General features: G+C 36.3%; 1 long non-coding RNA gene across 1 annotated transcript in view; it reads left to right on the forward strand.

The window, feature by feature from the left end:
• The window catches only part of LOC143694162 (uncharacterized), a 50,600-nt gene extending 44,877 nt beyond the window's left edge, over positions 1 to 5,723 (forward strand). Inside the window, exons 2-3 of the long non-coding RNA XR_013182460.1 lie at positions 4,011 to 4,135; positions 4,598 to 5,723. This is a non-coding gene — a long non-coding RNA (uncharacterized LOC143694162). The remainder of the gene's footprint in view (positions 1 to 4,010; positions 4,136 to 4,597) is intronic.
• The last annotated feature ends 9,834 nt before the right edge of the window (positions 5,724 to 15,557 follow it).

The following is a 15,557-nucleotide window of genomic DNA, read 5'->3' on the forward strand; positions in this document are numbered from 1 at the left end:
CCAATTACTTTTCTCCCCTAATGCTAGTTCCCTGATAATGGACATTCTGCAGGATAGAGTGAACCTTTGCTCTTCTATCATGCTCAGATTATTCCTCAAGGAAAAAATCCATTAACTAGCAAGATGGATCCAGATGTTACTTTCAGATTCTCCTGTGCTGGTGACATCCTTGTGGAGGAAAAAACCACAGATGTTCTGTCAGCTTTTTAGCTGAATCTTCTGAATTTGTAGGTAAGGGAAGCTGAAGCACGGTAGAATTGCATTTTATGAAGCTGGTTAGTTCCCATTTCTACTATATTTTAAAGTTCTACAGATACACAAACACAAAGAAGGAAAGAAGCACAAATTTCTCTGTAAACTAGGGATTTTTTCAGTGTATTACAGATTTGAAGTAATGGCAAAACATCAACATAATTCACCATAAAATGTTTGCATTAATGTTTTTTTCTTAAAATGAAAGGGTTTTTTTCTCACTGCCTATGCCTTTTAATATAACCATTTCTGCAGTAACACATTAGTCTGAGTTTTCAGTGATGGTACTCGAAGAATATTTGCTTTAGAAATGTTTTTGTTTTCCTTTTTGGTAAAGGCAAGTAAAAACAACTATTCAAATTTCAAGTCTGCATTGACATTCTGGTTCATTAGATATTACATTGCAGTGGTTACTCATCAAAGTGAGTTCCACCATATTAATTTTAATGTGTTCTAAATTGGTTGTTAAAATCTTGATGTTGCAGTTATTTTGCCCTGAATGAGGAGGGTGTGATTTTACCTAATTGTTGTGAATTAGAAAACAAACTGGATATTATTCCAAGAAAAAATGGAGATTGAAAGACTCTTTATTATATTTCATATAATTAGCATTTATAATAGAGGAGAACTAATGATCTAGAGGAAGGAAATTTTTGTGATGAACAGCTGTAACTTTGTATAGAAATAACAACATTAGCTGTAATGTGAATGCCTGACAACTTTGTGTAATACAATAGGATTTTATTAGAATGAGGAATATATTAGGAATATTTGTGGCATATTCTTGACTTGAATCAATATGTATTAGTCAGAGATATAGGAGTATGAGTTTAAAAAATAAAAAACCTGCTTGAAATGCAAATACAATGCTTAAATACAATGCTTCATTGTATTTAAAAATCTCAGTAACCCACCAATTCAATAATATTTATAATTCTAATTTTTGTTTAGGACTGCCAGTATACAAAGGTTTGTTTTTTTAAATTAAAACCAGTCTATTAGGTAACTTTTTACACAGCTCAAATTTAAGGCCTTGAAAAAAAACCAGAGCTGGTCAGCAAAATCAAATTTAAAGGTGAGAATTGGTGCCGGAGACCTAACTCAACCTCAGAGTGAACAGACAGAATAACCCATTTTGCTTGCAAAACCATGATGTGCCATGTGAGAGCTTCTTGTGCCTTCAGAATATAACTGTCTTTCTGTGAAAAAAAAAAAAAAAAGGCACAATGGCATTTTTAAGCGAGCAAAAGCAAACAATTTGTGATAACTGAATGATTTTGTGAACTAAATCCTATTACAGAGTCAATTTAGGATAGCAGGACTAGAAGAAAAATCTATAAATGTACTGGATGAATCAATAAAAATCAAAATTATTGCAACTACAGTAGATTTCTTCATCAGAGCAACAGGCCTGCTAAAACAATAGCATCAAAAGGCCCCCATAAAAAATATTAGTGGTGCTTATAGGTTTACAAAAGCAAGGCCTAGATGCTACTGTTCTCCTTATGAGTGCATTTGACTTGCTTACATGGCAGGAACAAAGCTAAAACCTTCAGGCTCCATGAATGAATCACTCCTGGCAGCTCCAGAGCTCTCCAACCTCCTGGCTCTCTCCTGATGGACCATTGCTCCTCTCTGCTGACCTGCAGATGTGCCTGCAGCTGTTTCTCTTCTGCCACCTGTGGGTACCCCAGGCAGGCGTGCCTGACTCTGGCCTTGCCAGCAGTAATGCACACCAGCTGCTAACAGCCACGCTGTCACAGAAACAGCTCAATAAGCCTCTGATGGAGGAACTCCTTTACAAAGTACTTAAGAGCTTTAATGGTACGAATTCTATTTCCCACCAGTAATTTATGTCTTGTGACAATCTTGAAGTCAGAGCTTGCAATACTGTCATGAAACAGAGGAAAGACAAAATCACTGCGTCTGGGTGAAAGACTATTAAGAACATGCTTGCATTGCCTGCAGTAAAGAGTAAAATTTTGTTTGAACAGCAAAAATGTAATTGACATAAAGAATATATTTTTTCTAGAGACAAAGATCATTCTTTCACTGGAGTAGGTGTGCATATGTCCATATTGCATGAACCAGATTGTGAATCTGACCTCACTACCTAAAACAAATATCCTGTGGTCAAATGTCCCTTAGAATGATGGAGATTTTGTACCAAAAAAAAAAAAATCTATTTGTTACCTCAGTTCTTCAATCAAGCAGTATATTTACAGAAATATAATAGACACTCTAAGAAGATGACACGATGTCATCATGACCAATTACAAACAAGTCACTGACATGTTTTAATGTCCAGTTTAAAACTGAATTTTCTCTGTGCTCTTCTAGCTATAGCAATGCAAGAGATTCTGATTCTTCTGTGACTGCTGGCAAAGTAAAGCATAAATTATGTATGTTTGTTCAGTGCTTCACACCAAGTGAAGCAGTGTTCTGTGTTTATAGTTTGTTTTTTTATTGTTTGTGAACAAGCAAAGATAATGAAGGGGGAGTACCAGTCAGGAAATAGCAATTGAGAAAGACTTTGGGCTGTCTTCAATGGAAAGAACTATTTCACCAACAGGAAAGCACAAAATGAAACAAAACTCAGGAAAATAAATATGTTTCTATCATGTGCTTTGTCTGCTTACACTGTTGAATTCATGGTTCTTAGTGCTTGCACTTTGGGAAGCAGGCAAGTAGGAAGACATTTGTGTGAAAAAGAGTACTATTTAAAAGCCAGAACTATTAACAATTAAATATTTTGGAGAGATTTTAAAAAACAAGTAAACTATCTAAGCAGCAACTAAGCAGCAACTCTTAGTATTCCAGGGGAAATAATTTTTTTATTGTTAAGAAATCTTTTTCTTAAAAACCAAACGTTTTGTTTCTGATGAAGTAAAAATTTTAAGCCCCAAACACATCTTGTTATATCTTTTCTATATCTTCAAAATATAATATTTAAATGAAATGTAGTGAAAATATATTTTTTCCTATTGTAAACAGACCTAGTATGCCAAGTTTCGTCCTATAGCAGAGCTAAAAAACAATGAAAAGGTAGATCTACACAGGAACATTAACAAAACACTAACTCCAGAGAAGTGGCAAAATAGCACTCTAATAGAGGCTAGCAGAGCATTAAAAACCACAAAATTATTCAGCTTGTGCACCATAATATTTAAGATTAATATTTTTCAACTTTATTATGAATCCTATCTTATCATGAATATTCATCTTGTTGACTGAAAATTACTCGCCTTTTGCTAATTTTCAAGTTTCTATCTGGAACATATTATATTTATATTCATCTATTATATATTACACATCTTTTAATACATATAATTAATATGTATTTTATATGTTGTTAAGCATCCAGCCAACAAAGAAAATATTTGCCTACCATATCAGTCTGAAATTTTTAACACTAAATTAGAGTAATTTTTCTTTATTTTTGAATGAGTGAAAAAATGAAGATGAGGGAAGGGGATAATTTTGGTTGCTAAAATAAATTTATTCTTTATTGTTCAGTACCACATGTGAAATAGAAAAAAAACTTGCATTGCATTATGTTCACAGAAATATTAAGGACTTATATGCTTTCTCAAAAGCCTAATTTAGCTCTTCTTTTTCTTAATAACATGGAATGTATTAATGTTGAAAGGCCACCAAGTATTCAGAAATAATGAGCTCTGAAGCTTCCAAAGTCATCTAACCAATACTCAGCTGAGTTTTAATGATGAATAACTAGGCCAATCTTTTTTTGGTAACAGAGAGCTCGGGATAAAACTTGGCCAAGCCAGAAGGAAAATGAAAGAGAAGCTTTGTGAGCCCGTTTACACTCCCTCTGCACACCATCCACTAGATTGCTGTGCGGCTTCCAAGTCTGCTGAGCCAGGTACTCTGAGCCATCCCTCCCTCCCTCTTCTGTGCCCGTCCAATAAATTTCCTGGCCTCGGGTTGTCCGTTTATGATTTCTTCCCAGAAACAAGACGTCACAGTCCAGCTGCTCTAGACTTCATAATTAAGTCTGTCTGCTCCATTTTCCTGCCACCTTAAATGTACCTTTTCCCAAAACCTCACACTCAGATCTTCAGGGGCTTGAGTTTAATGCAAGATGTTTCCATCTGAGCATACCACTGCATATGAAACAAATAAACATAGCCTGATGAAATGCTAAACTGAGGTGCATGTGTTTGTCTTCTTCAGGTAGACTCTTCTGGAGCACTTTGTAGCTGGATAAAGATAATTTGCAGATGTTTACAAAGTCTCCTCACTTTTCTTTTTTTTGCAGGTTTCAGTAGTAATTTCCAGCTTTGTAAAACTCTTTAATTTTTTTTCTTTTTCTTTTGCATCACAGATATGAATTTACAGACGTGTTCTTCACAGATTTGTTTCAGTACCTAAGCTGCAGCCTACTGGAACTTGCCTATCATCTGCCTTTGCCAGAATACTTAACTCCATGCAGAAATTATTCTAGTACATTTAGGGTCTTCAAACCCCATCAAAAGCAGAGCTTGACAGATAATAAACCAAAGGACAGGAGAGTCACTGGCAAAATGGATAAATGAGATGTCATAAACCCCTTTGCCACCTCAAGTCAGTATGATGCGTGTTGATACATTTCTTTGTTTAGGCAAACATTTGTTGCATTTCAAATTACAACAAATAAACTCCTCCCCACTTTTCCTTGTGAAAAAGGAATTTGATTTTCTTACAGTGATCTCAGGCTTCTCTGCTCAAATATTAAAAAAAAAAAAAATCATATGAAGGGATTCATAAGTTCTTTGGGAAATTCTAGGAGGTTTTAATGCCACCATTGTGAATTCAGTGTATAGGTTTCCTTAAGCTAGAAAGGATACATATTTAAAACACAAAATATTAATCTATCTACATTAGCCCTACTTAAGTCAGCAAAATATTTAAATCTCACATCTATTTGAAAACGTAACTGGTTTTGTTAGAATACAGTGGTAGTTTGATTGTTTCAAAGCCTTGGAAGGGAGAATTATATGGACAGAAGATGTTTTGAGTTTTGAATAACTTGACGTTTGCAAAGGCTATGTGGAGAAAGAGATATCTGTTAAGCATAACATATGCAAAGTCAGGCAACAATAAAAGTACATTGGTCTAACTGTAGCTAATCTGTTTGAAATCAAAGAAAATGAATTTTAACTAGAAATTTTCAACTAATTGTCCCTCTAATATCGACTCCTGTGAAGATGTAAATCAGCCTCTAAGGTGTATGTTGTATGACTGTGAGCTGGAAAAGAAATTTGGCAACTTCCAACAGGTGTGATGTTACCAGTTTCAGTTAGTTTACTTTGTACTGAAATGGAAAAGAATCAAAGGTCACTGTGCTTTGGGTTAGGAAGTTAAACTATCCTGAAATTCCATTATAATATAAAACCAGATGCTATAATGTCTTGGACTCTACTGTTAGAGATGAAGATAGTTCAGAGCCTGTGGAAAATTTAAAAAAGTAAGTTTTTTTCTGGCCACTACTGCAACACAGATATGTTGGTCATGCATGGTCTAGATTTTAGGTAAATCATCAGTGATGTTAGGATCATGAAGAAGTTAGCCTAGATTTATTTTCTTTCAATATGTCACATAAAGGATATTATATCCAACTTTCCCAGACAGATTTTCTCCCAAGCAGGAGAGATTCAACTCATTCCTCTCCACAGTGAATACAAATTCAACACTTTCAGCATGGCATGCTGAGTTTGTCTTAGAATTCTGTACCACGAACCACAGCTTTTTAAAAGCAGTGATTAGTCTGTCTCACTTTATAAAAATACAAATAATATTGTGAGGGTGTATTTTCCATTATTTGGTCATTCTCCTAAATGAGTCCTAAAGCAAGATTTCATGGCATAAACACCGAGATTTGTTTAAGAATCAGTTCTAGACTAGTTTTATTGAGCAAGAAGCAATAATATATTCAGTATAAGGAGCACAGACCTCAGATTTGGAAAGTCAGCACATAATAACCTTGTCTAGACCTGTATCACCAGTCAGACATACAATTGATAGCCAAGTGTGACTTAAAGAGGACCTTAAGCTGCCAAGTAATTTCCAGGTCCTTCTACCAGTCCTGCCAGGCTGTCTTTGCTGAGGTGAATCAGCACAAGTCAATGCCAAAGCAAAAAAGAGTGTCCTGGGAATTCTATTTTTAGGACAACTGAGTCAGGAAGAACTGACTAGCAAAGACATGTTCTAGTTGGAAGATGGATTTGAGTTTAAACCAAAGAAAAAGAAAAACAGAAGCAATCAAACAAAACAAAAATCCAACAATTTCCCCCAGTGCTTAGAATACAGCAGAGGTCTGTTAATTTGCTTAGCTGTACTACATGATCTTACATCACAGTTGAAAGTTAATATTGATTTTCTAACCAAGTAGAAAATCTGGAAACAATTTCTTGATTTCAGGCAATCTTTAAAAATATGTTCTGGGGATGATGTTGGCTAATATTATCTTCTTTTACTTTTTAAACTTCCCAATATCTATTTTTACTTTTTCGTTCAAAGAAGATTAACATAGAACTAGTGTAGCAAAAATTTATTTTTCATGAATTATCTTTTGCTAAATTACTTCAGGAAAGCATTCTGGATGGGAGAATCTATTCCGGCCAACTAAATATCATGCTTTGAAAGATAAAGTACTGGAATGGTCTGCCCAGGGAGGTGGTTCAGTCACCATCCCTGGATGTGTTTAAAAAATAACTGGATGTGGCACTTGGTGCCATGGTTTAGTTGAGGTGTTAGGGCATGGATTGGACTCGATGGTATTGAAGGTTTCTTCCAATCTAGTTCCTGTGATTATGTGATTGTCCCTAGGAGTGACATTCTCAGGGACTGGCACATTTGGTTTTGGTGCTGTGCTAGCATGGGAGACTGATGGGCAGCTACTGGCCTTGACTGTGAAGGAGCAGGTGGACAAGGCAAGGCCAGCTCACCGTCCTTTCTGAGGATCACCTGCATACCCAGGTGGTTACTGCTCCCACTGGTCAAATCTCTGAACTACCAAGGCTCAAGAAGACCTACAAAATCACATTATAGCCTTTTACTTTCTACACAGATAATACTGCTTTAGTCATAGAATGGATCCTACTATGTCTATCATGAAGACATTGATTAGTATTGGTCCCACTTGAACCAGTATGATGAACCCTCGAGGGACACCACCCATTATTGGGTTCCACTTGAATCTGTCCGAGCCATTGACTCTAACTCTGTGGACATGCCATCCTGCCAATTCCTAACCCATCTAACAATTCCATCTAATGGAAAACCTATAGTTTTGAAATTTAGAGGTAAGAATGATGGGGAGGGCTGCATTAAAGGCCTTAAAGAAGTTTTGATAGATGACATCCATAAATCTTCCCTTGTCCACTGATGTAGTTGCTTCACCATAAAAGGCCACAAAGTTGAACAGGTGATGAAGCCATGTGTTCAGCTCCCTGTCTTACATGTATTTTTACACATCTTCCAGGAAATTCTTCTTCATGAACTTATCAAGCACAGAGGTGAGGCTGACTGGTTGGGAAAACTGCTGCTCATTGGTGAAACCTGCCACAACCCAGTTGGTCAGTCTGTTTGCCAGCTGGTTGTTAAATAAGGGAAGCCCATTGTGAATAAATAATTGACTAGGTTTAAACTGATGCTTCAAAACACAAATATAAAAACATACTATTTTCTCAGTTAAAGGATGAATTAAATTACCTCAACGTGTACTTAATACAAATGGACAAAACTAGTGCTATGTGAGATTTTACCAGACTAAGATTCCTGGAGTGGAGTAGCCTGGAACCTGATTGTTTCACAGAACCCAGTGCCTTGCAAGAGTGTGCTTTGACCAGGACCACAAGGTTTTTTCTGTTGGTTCCTCCCTACTCTCTGGTCTTACTCAATACAGACTACTATGTTCCACCTCTGCTATGCAAAATTAATTTCTTCCAATCAACAGTTGATCCCTACTTCTTTTTTTCTTCTAGCTGTTAAAGCTTCAACTGAGAATACCTCAGCTTTGTCTCTTGGCATCATTTGCAAGTAAAGCAGCCCTTGTTCCAAGTCAGCTTTTTTTGTCTCTTGGCTGGTAACTTCCTGGCAAGGTTGTTTTGGTCTCAGAACATTTTCAGCATAACAATGGCTCTCACTAATTATACGGAGTGTGTTGCAGCTTTCAATGTGCTACAGAAAACATTTATGGGTATCTAGTTATACTGCATTCCCTAGTGACAATCTTAAACTTTTATCAAAATCTAGCCTGAACAATCATATTTTCTCTCCTTTCTTTAAGCTTCTTTCATCTCTAGAAATTTGGAAACCTACACTGTGGATATCTTCTCTGTAGAAAGTTATATATACCATATATATATATGTTATATATATCTATATATATAAACATGCTCCACAACAACCCCCCAAAAAAACCACTCAGAGAAATCTTTGAACTAGGAAGCTGTGCTTTGGGGTTTTTTGTTTGTTTGGGGTCTTATAATACAAATTTGCTGGGAACTAATTAGGGAAAGGAGACTGTTTTATTATTTTTGTTTTTAAAATGGAGCCAATTTCGATTCACAAAACAAACTGCGGGGCAGAAGAAATAATTGAAACTCACAGGATGCCTGCCTGCCTGCCTTTCCTGGTCCCTCAGTGACTATCTTCCATTCTATTTCCCTAGATAATCTCTTTTGTCCATTTGAAGCTCTTAGCTTCTGGGAATCTGCCATGTCAGGTATTTGGAAAATATCTGGAAAAGTTGAGAACTTCTGTGTTATCAGAAATAATTAATGATGCATCTGCATGCTTCTGAACTGTATGCATGCTACAAAAGCAATAAAAAAATTAGAAATGGGCAATGTTTTAGCAAGGAATTGCACTCTGCATGTCTCATTTGTATAGTTTTGGTATGACGATGTAAAATGCTTCTGAAAAAGGGTTATTAACTATCCACTTAGATGCTGGGAATGAATATTTCTCCCCCCATTATCAATCTCCTTCTTTCTACTTCATTAAATATCTCTCTCACTGCTCTTTGTTTGTGATCCACTGAAGCAATTTATTGTGTGATAATGAGCAATATTCATGCTGAGGCTTTAAACAGATTGCTGTGGTAGCCCTCTGAAATACAAACAGATGATTCCAATCATAAAAAAATCTATAAGGTCATCAGCCACCTGTATAGTTGCAGCATGTGACTCAGCTCCTGATTGACTATATTTGCATTGTATTGATATATATGTGATGCTGATAATGTTAAAGCTGTGTTCTTAGGAGATATACAATAACTAACAGTCTGTTCTCCACCATGTCTTCTAATAGCTTCCTAAGTGACTGTTACCTATTTGACTCCCTTACTCTGCTTACTGGTTTATTAATTGAGGTACCTCTACATGAGCCCTGGGCTTTATTTTTTTACAAGAGAATGTAAAGAATAGTTAGTCACAGAAAGCTGTTCACACATATTAATTTACTGTCCATTTCCTACATTTGTTAAAACTGTTACTTTTATTTGTACAGGCTTTTTCTTATAAGCAGTCAGAACTCTCCTCGTTCAGTCAGTGTCTGTTCCTTCTTGTTCTCCCACCATACATATTTGTGAAGAGCTTGACTCTGCCTTGGTGTCTCCTTCCAGATGCCAGGGGCAGCTGCTTTTCCTGCCTGAGGCCATCTCTGCTTCAGGCTGGACCATCCTTTTTCCCTCAATGTCTCCTCACAGGGTGAGGAGTACCCCAGCCTCCAGTCACCACAGTGGTTCTGCACTGAACTTCGTCAAGTTTATCAATGTTTGTTTTAGGTTGGGGGAACCAAAACTGGGAACAGTGCTTTAGCTGTAGTCTAAGGAGTGCTGAGCAGAGGGGGATAATCTCTTTCCTCAGTATGCTGGCTCTTTTTCTGCTAATGCAACCCAGGAGGCTGTTGGCCATCTTTGCTGCCAGGGCGCTGCTGGCTCATCTCATTGTCCACTAAGCCCCCAGGTTCTTTTTGGCTGAGCCTTTTCCCAGCAGGTCAATCTCCACCTTGTATCATTGCAAGACATGTTCCTCTATTTGCAGAGATTTTCTTTGGCTTTTCTGAATTTCATAAGGTACCTCTTGACCCATTTCTCCACCAGGTCCAGGTCCATCTGGATGACAGTCCTGTCCTTGAGCATATTAACTGCTCCTGCCAGGTTTTCTTTATCTGCAAACTTGCAAGAGTGCACACCAGTGTCTTTTCCAGGTCATGGGTAAATGTGTAAACAGGACAGGTGTGGAGACAGACCCCTTGGATACTCCACCCTGGAGTATTCCAGCTGGCTTAAACTGGTCTTCAGCTGGATTAAACCATCCATTAACATATTTTTGATCCTGATTAGCCAACTGTTCTTTTTTACCAACTTGTTTTTTCACCTATCCCAGTGGTAGCACCCTAACTGGGATAAAGAATATTGCAGGATGCAGCATGAAAAGTCCTTCTAAAGAACAGCCTCCTCTCATCTACAAATCCTGTTGATTCATTGTACAAGGCAAACAATGGGAAGAGAAATTGTTCTGATTATTTAGTGATAAAGACAAAACTGGATATGGAAGGTTTTTTGGAAGTTTTTTCCTAGGCCTTTAAGTACATATGTGGTTGGAAAAAAAACTGGGGCTGTTTCAACACACAAGACTAACTGTTAAGTCCCTAATTCTGTGACATGTTTCTTTGGACAACTTTTGAGTATATAAAGCCCACACATTTGTGTGGAATTACCTTATTGAACAGGGCCTAAATCTCACACAATTCTGTGTTGCTTTATGGGCAATTACTGTAATCTCCTTTCTTTTTGCTGCAACATTGATTTATGTGTAGATTTGAGACACCTGCCCCTTGCCGTTAATGACAATTTGCTTGTGCTTGGAATAACTTATATAGCATGAGTAGTATGACAGGAAGAGTTGTACCCTTTTAAAATATAATCAGATAAACAAGCTGCAACTTGTTACTTTCAAAGCTGCTGGCAACACCAAATTTCTTAATTTGGAGATTGTACACCTTACTGCAACCAGTCACTGCTCAATGTGAACATATATTTTAATAAAGCCAGGAAAGCTACTACTTCTTTCTTTGTCATCAACTACTTTTATCCAGTCTAAGAGAGCTGTTTAAAGTACTTCCACTTTCTGTGGTTTGAGTTGGTAGGTGTTTTGCTGTTTTTTTTTTTTTCATTCTGCCACATTATGGAAAGACGAAGACTAGTAACTCCATTTCTCCAATTCACCTTTCAAGTTCAGCCTAGCTTTTCACTAAGGTATTGTTTTCTTTTTTCCCTCTTGACTGTCTTTCTTTAGCTCATGATTTCCAGCTCAAACTTTCCATTCATATGCTTTTTTCATACTGTCCTTTCTGCGTGTTTTTTCTTTTTTCCCCACTTCTGCCCATGCTCAACGTCATTGCATCTCTTATGCTTAACATAACATTGTTCTTCTGGCATAATGCACCCAAACTCAACTACTTATAAGCCTCAGGCTCAAGTACTGCAGTGTTACTGTATGTTTTGTAAATAAGCTATATTGAAAGGAGTCAACTAAGCCTGAGATTTTTTTAATTCAATGGCATTAATACCTGTGAAAAATATAACAAAGGAAAAATGAAAGAAATAATAAGAAAACTGTTTATTGTTTTCAATTGTCAAAGTAGCTATATTTTAAGAGATGAAAAGGAAACCCCATGTTGCCTATCTTAGATTAACCAATATTTCTGAAATCCACAAAGATTGGCAGAAAATAAGCCTCTTATATACAGGATTTCCTAAATCTCTTTTTTCTTAAGTTTGGTCTGCAAATTGAAACCATGATCCAGAGAAACCATGAAATTAAATAATAATTTATATGTACAGTAGAAACAAGTAAAAAGGGATGAAAAGCATGAAAAACCTTTGGATAATTTTGGCCTCTTGGAGACTATTACATGAACCCATATGTCATCACCTGAGCTAGGGTGACAGGATTTGTACACTGTTATACCACCCTGCTATGAGCAGGAGACAAAACTTCATGCTGTAAGAGCAAGTATGTTGTGTAACTAATACACTAATACTTAATGCACCCCTGCATACCTTCCAGTCCTATTTTTGAAATGTTGTAATGAAATCCTTCCCATTTTGATGAAAGCTGGGTGTTGGCATTGTCATTCTTCAATATATTGACAATTTGCATTGTCATCCTTCAGTATATTATTTTTCTGTCTATTTTGAATTTGGATGGAAAGTGGTACTTTCCGAAGCCTTATCTCTTTTCACCACTTCTGTTAACTTTACCTAAAACTTTTGCCTTTGTACCTGTATTCCTGAGTCTTAATTATGATTAATCAAATGTGTATGCACTCATATCAATTATGCAATTTGTCAGTGCAAGTGTGCATGCAAACACAGGACAAGCTTCAGGATTTCTCTGTCAGAGTATAATGTTTAAAACAGAGTTATGTTTGAAATAGCATTACCTTTGATTTTGCACAGCTTTACAGCTGCCCCTTTGCCCCTAACCCTAACCCTTTGACAGCACTTACAAGTTACATGACTCTTTTCCTCCCTTTTTGCTTCAGCTAAACTCAAGATGATTTTTTTGGTGTAGAATAAGTAACAAAGGCATACTGCTGTCACAGAGTCAGAAAACCCTGAGTCAAATATGTACCACATGCTGCCTTGGCCAAAAGTACATCTTACTGTAATGATAGCGCCAGTGATCTGACAGCTTGTCTCCTGGGCCCTTGCAAGGCCACCTTGCCTCTGAGTGCACATATAAAGATATCTTGTGCTTTCACTTTGAAAGTTCCCTGGAGAATTTTTGGTAGGATTTTTCTTGCCAGAGATTGCTTTTGAAATGTTCAAAGGGACATGCAAACAGAAAAAAGGAAAGCATTACTGCGGAAATATATGAAATATGTATTCTGTTCAAAGCTGTTGCATTTCCTGTGCTCACCAAACTCCTTTGCAGCAAGGAGTACAAACAAACAAAACTAAAATACCAGGGGATCAAAACAAGGGTATAAGCATTTAGGTTATATAAAAGAGGAGCTTCTTTGGTGATAACTTACCTCCTGAACTTGATGTCAAACATTTCAAACTTGGATACCTAATGAGATACACTAAAATATCATGTGCTACTAAAAAGTCATGTGTATTCACAAAAGAATTTCAAAATTTGAATTACAAAACTTCATTAAGTTGTAGCTCATACATTATTATTTTCTTGAGAATTTTTTTCTCCCTTGGTATTTGGAAAAATATTTAAGAAGAAAAATCTTTCAAAGTATTTAAAAGAAGGAATATCAAACCCTCATATTTCCATTATATACTTCAACATTCAGTGCTCAGAGTTCAGCATTCTTCAAATATCCTGGATACTAAACATTGCAGAGGCTTTTTTTGTTTCATTAACATGTTCCAATAGCTTTAGGCTCTGAAATCTGAAAAGACTAGTCTTAGCAAGTTATTTCTCATTTTTGTGGGATGCTTAATGGTATTGTCTAAACCTCTTGCATCTGCCTGCCTGAACCTGTGAGGAATTAGTAAAATGTGGGATACAATTAGGTATGGTCTGCATGCCATCATCCACTTCGTTTCATAGACTCTTAACAGCTGGAATTAAAGAAATATTTTCCTCATTGTTTTTTTTTTAATTTAATTTTAATTAGTGCTGCATCAACAAAAACAAAGGAAGAAATTGAGGGAATATTTGAAATTAAAAAAACCCCACTTAATTGCAAATTCATGTCAGTTGATTCAGTTTTCTTTAAAAAGTGAAGATATTAGTACTAGAGGAACAAATTTCTCATTCATACCAAGCATGTCACATTTTCCATGAAGCCCATGCATAAACAAATTAAATACATTTATTAATTCTATACTTTTTAGTTTAATAGTGGATTCCTCAACAAGTCTGAGGTCAAGACCTGATCACATGAATAAAATGAAAATTCCTGGAGTCCTTTATAGTTGTACTCCCACTAATAATACCAGATTTTTCTCTACATTTCAGCTAAATAAAAGGTAAAAGCCATTTCTGCCAAGAGTAGAAGTGTAAGGACGATGCAGTTCTTCAGCAAACTCCTAGGTTAAATCCAGTTGAGGTCATTTGATTTAATTGGAACATCTGTTCTATGAGGAAAGATCAAGAGAGTTGGAGTAGCTCAGTCTGGAGAAGAGAAGGTGGCTCTGGGGAAACCTTACTGCAGCCTTTCAATGTATAAGAAAGATGCAGAGACACTTTTTTACCTCAGGTCTGCAGTGCATTCCATGTGATGCAGTAGTTGCATTCCATTTACAAAAGCTTTAAAGGTCCTGATGTTACAACAAACATTTTTATATTTTACAGATTACAGGTCATAGTTACTTGCAAATTTTTCAACTTCCAAGTGTTTTTGTGAGTGTGTACACATATGTGGAAAAGATCTTTCTTTTCCACATATGTGTGCACACTCACAAAAAACATCCAAGTGTAAAGTAACTGAGTCATCACAAGAAATTGAGAATTATTTTATTACAAGCTGTGTATAATGCAGTGTTTATATAATTTCTCTGGATGTCTGTATTTAAATTTCCTTTCTATATTCTGGTGGAATAGCTCTTCTTAGCAAGTCTGATCTTTAATGTAGCAATTAAGTTTTTCTCTACATATAGAAAAATTATTTACAATGTTTGTAAAAAAAAAAAATAGAGCTTATGTTTACAGCACTTCCCAGAATGGCTTGGCTGTGGTTTTCAGTATTGTTCAAATGGCTCATAAGAGAGGGTTTTATTTCAAGAAATAGGCAAGCAAGAGAGACATCATAAATATAGAAGGCACTAAGTATGAATACTGAGACCATCTCAATGGGCCTTCTTTCAGTTCCTCATAATACTCAGGCATGTTGCTCTTTCTATAGAAGATATTCACATTTTGTTTCAGCCCAAAGACCTATTTTTTAGATTTCCCTTCCTTTTAAGAAGCATAGAGGAGCAAAGGAATAATTATGTCTCCATTCACCTCTGTCTCTCATTCTCTGTTTTTAAATAATGCCATACATACTTTTTCTAGTTCATTTGCAAACAACTATTTATGTGTTCAACTCAATTCATGTGAGTTAGTCCACTGAAGCTTCACAGACATGTAAAGTTTAGTATAAATCTTGCAAACAAAAAAAGGCCAAAGGAAACATATCACTCTGACCCTGCTCAAAGGCAGAATCCACTGTACTTGAGCACCTTTACATGGCTGTTTAACATATTCTGAAAAACCTCTAAAGAAATAAAACAGAAGTATTTCAGCAATTTCCGTAATTGCTTGCCAACATTCATGAAGCTGTTATAC

This window comes from Agelaius phoeniceus, chromosome 5 (assembly GCF_051311805.1).
Source record: "Agelaius phoeniceus isolate bAgePho1 chromosome 5, bAgePho1.hap1, whole genome shotgun sequence".
Lineage (NCBI taxonomy): Eukaryota > Metazoa > Chordata > Aves > Passeriformes > Icteridae > Agelaius > Agelaius phoeniceus.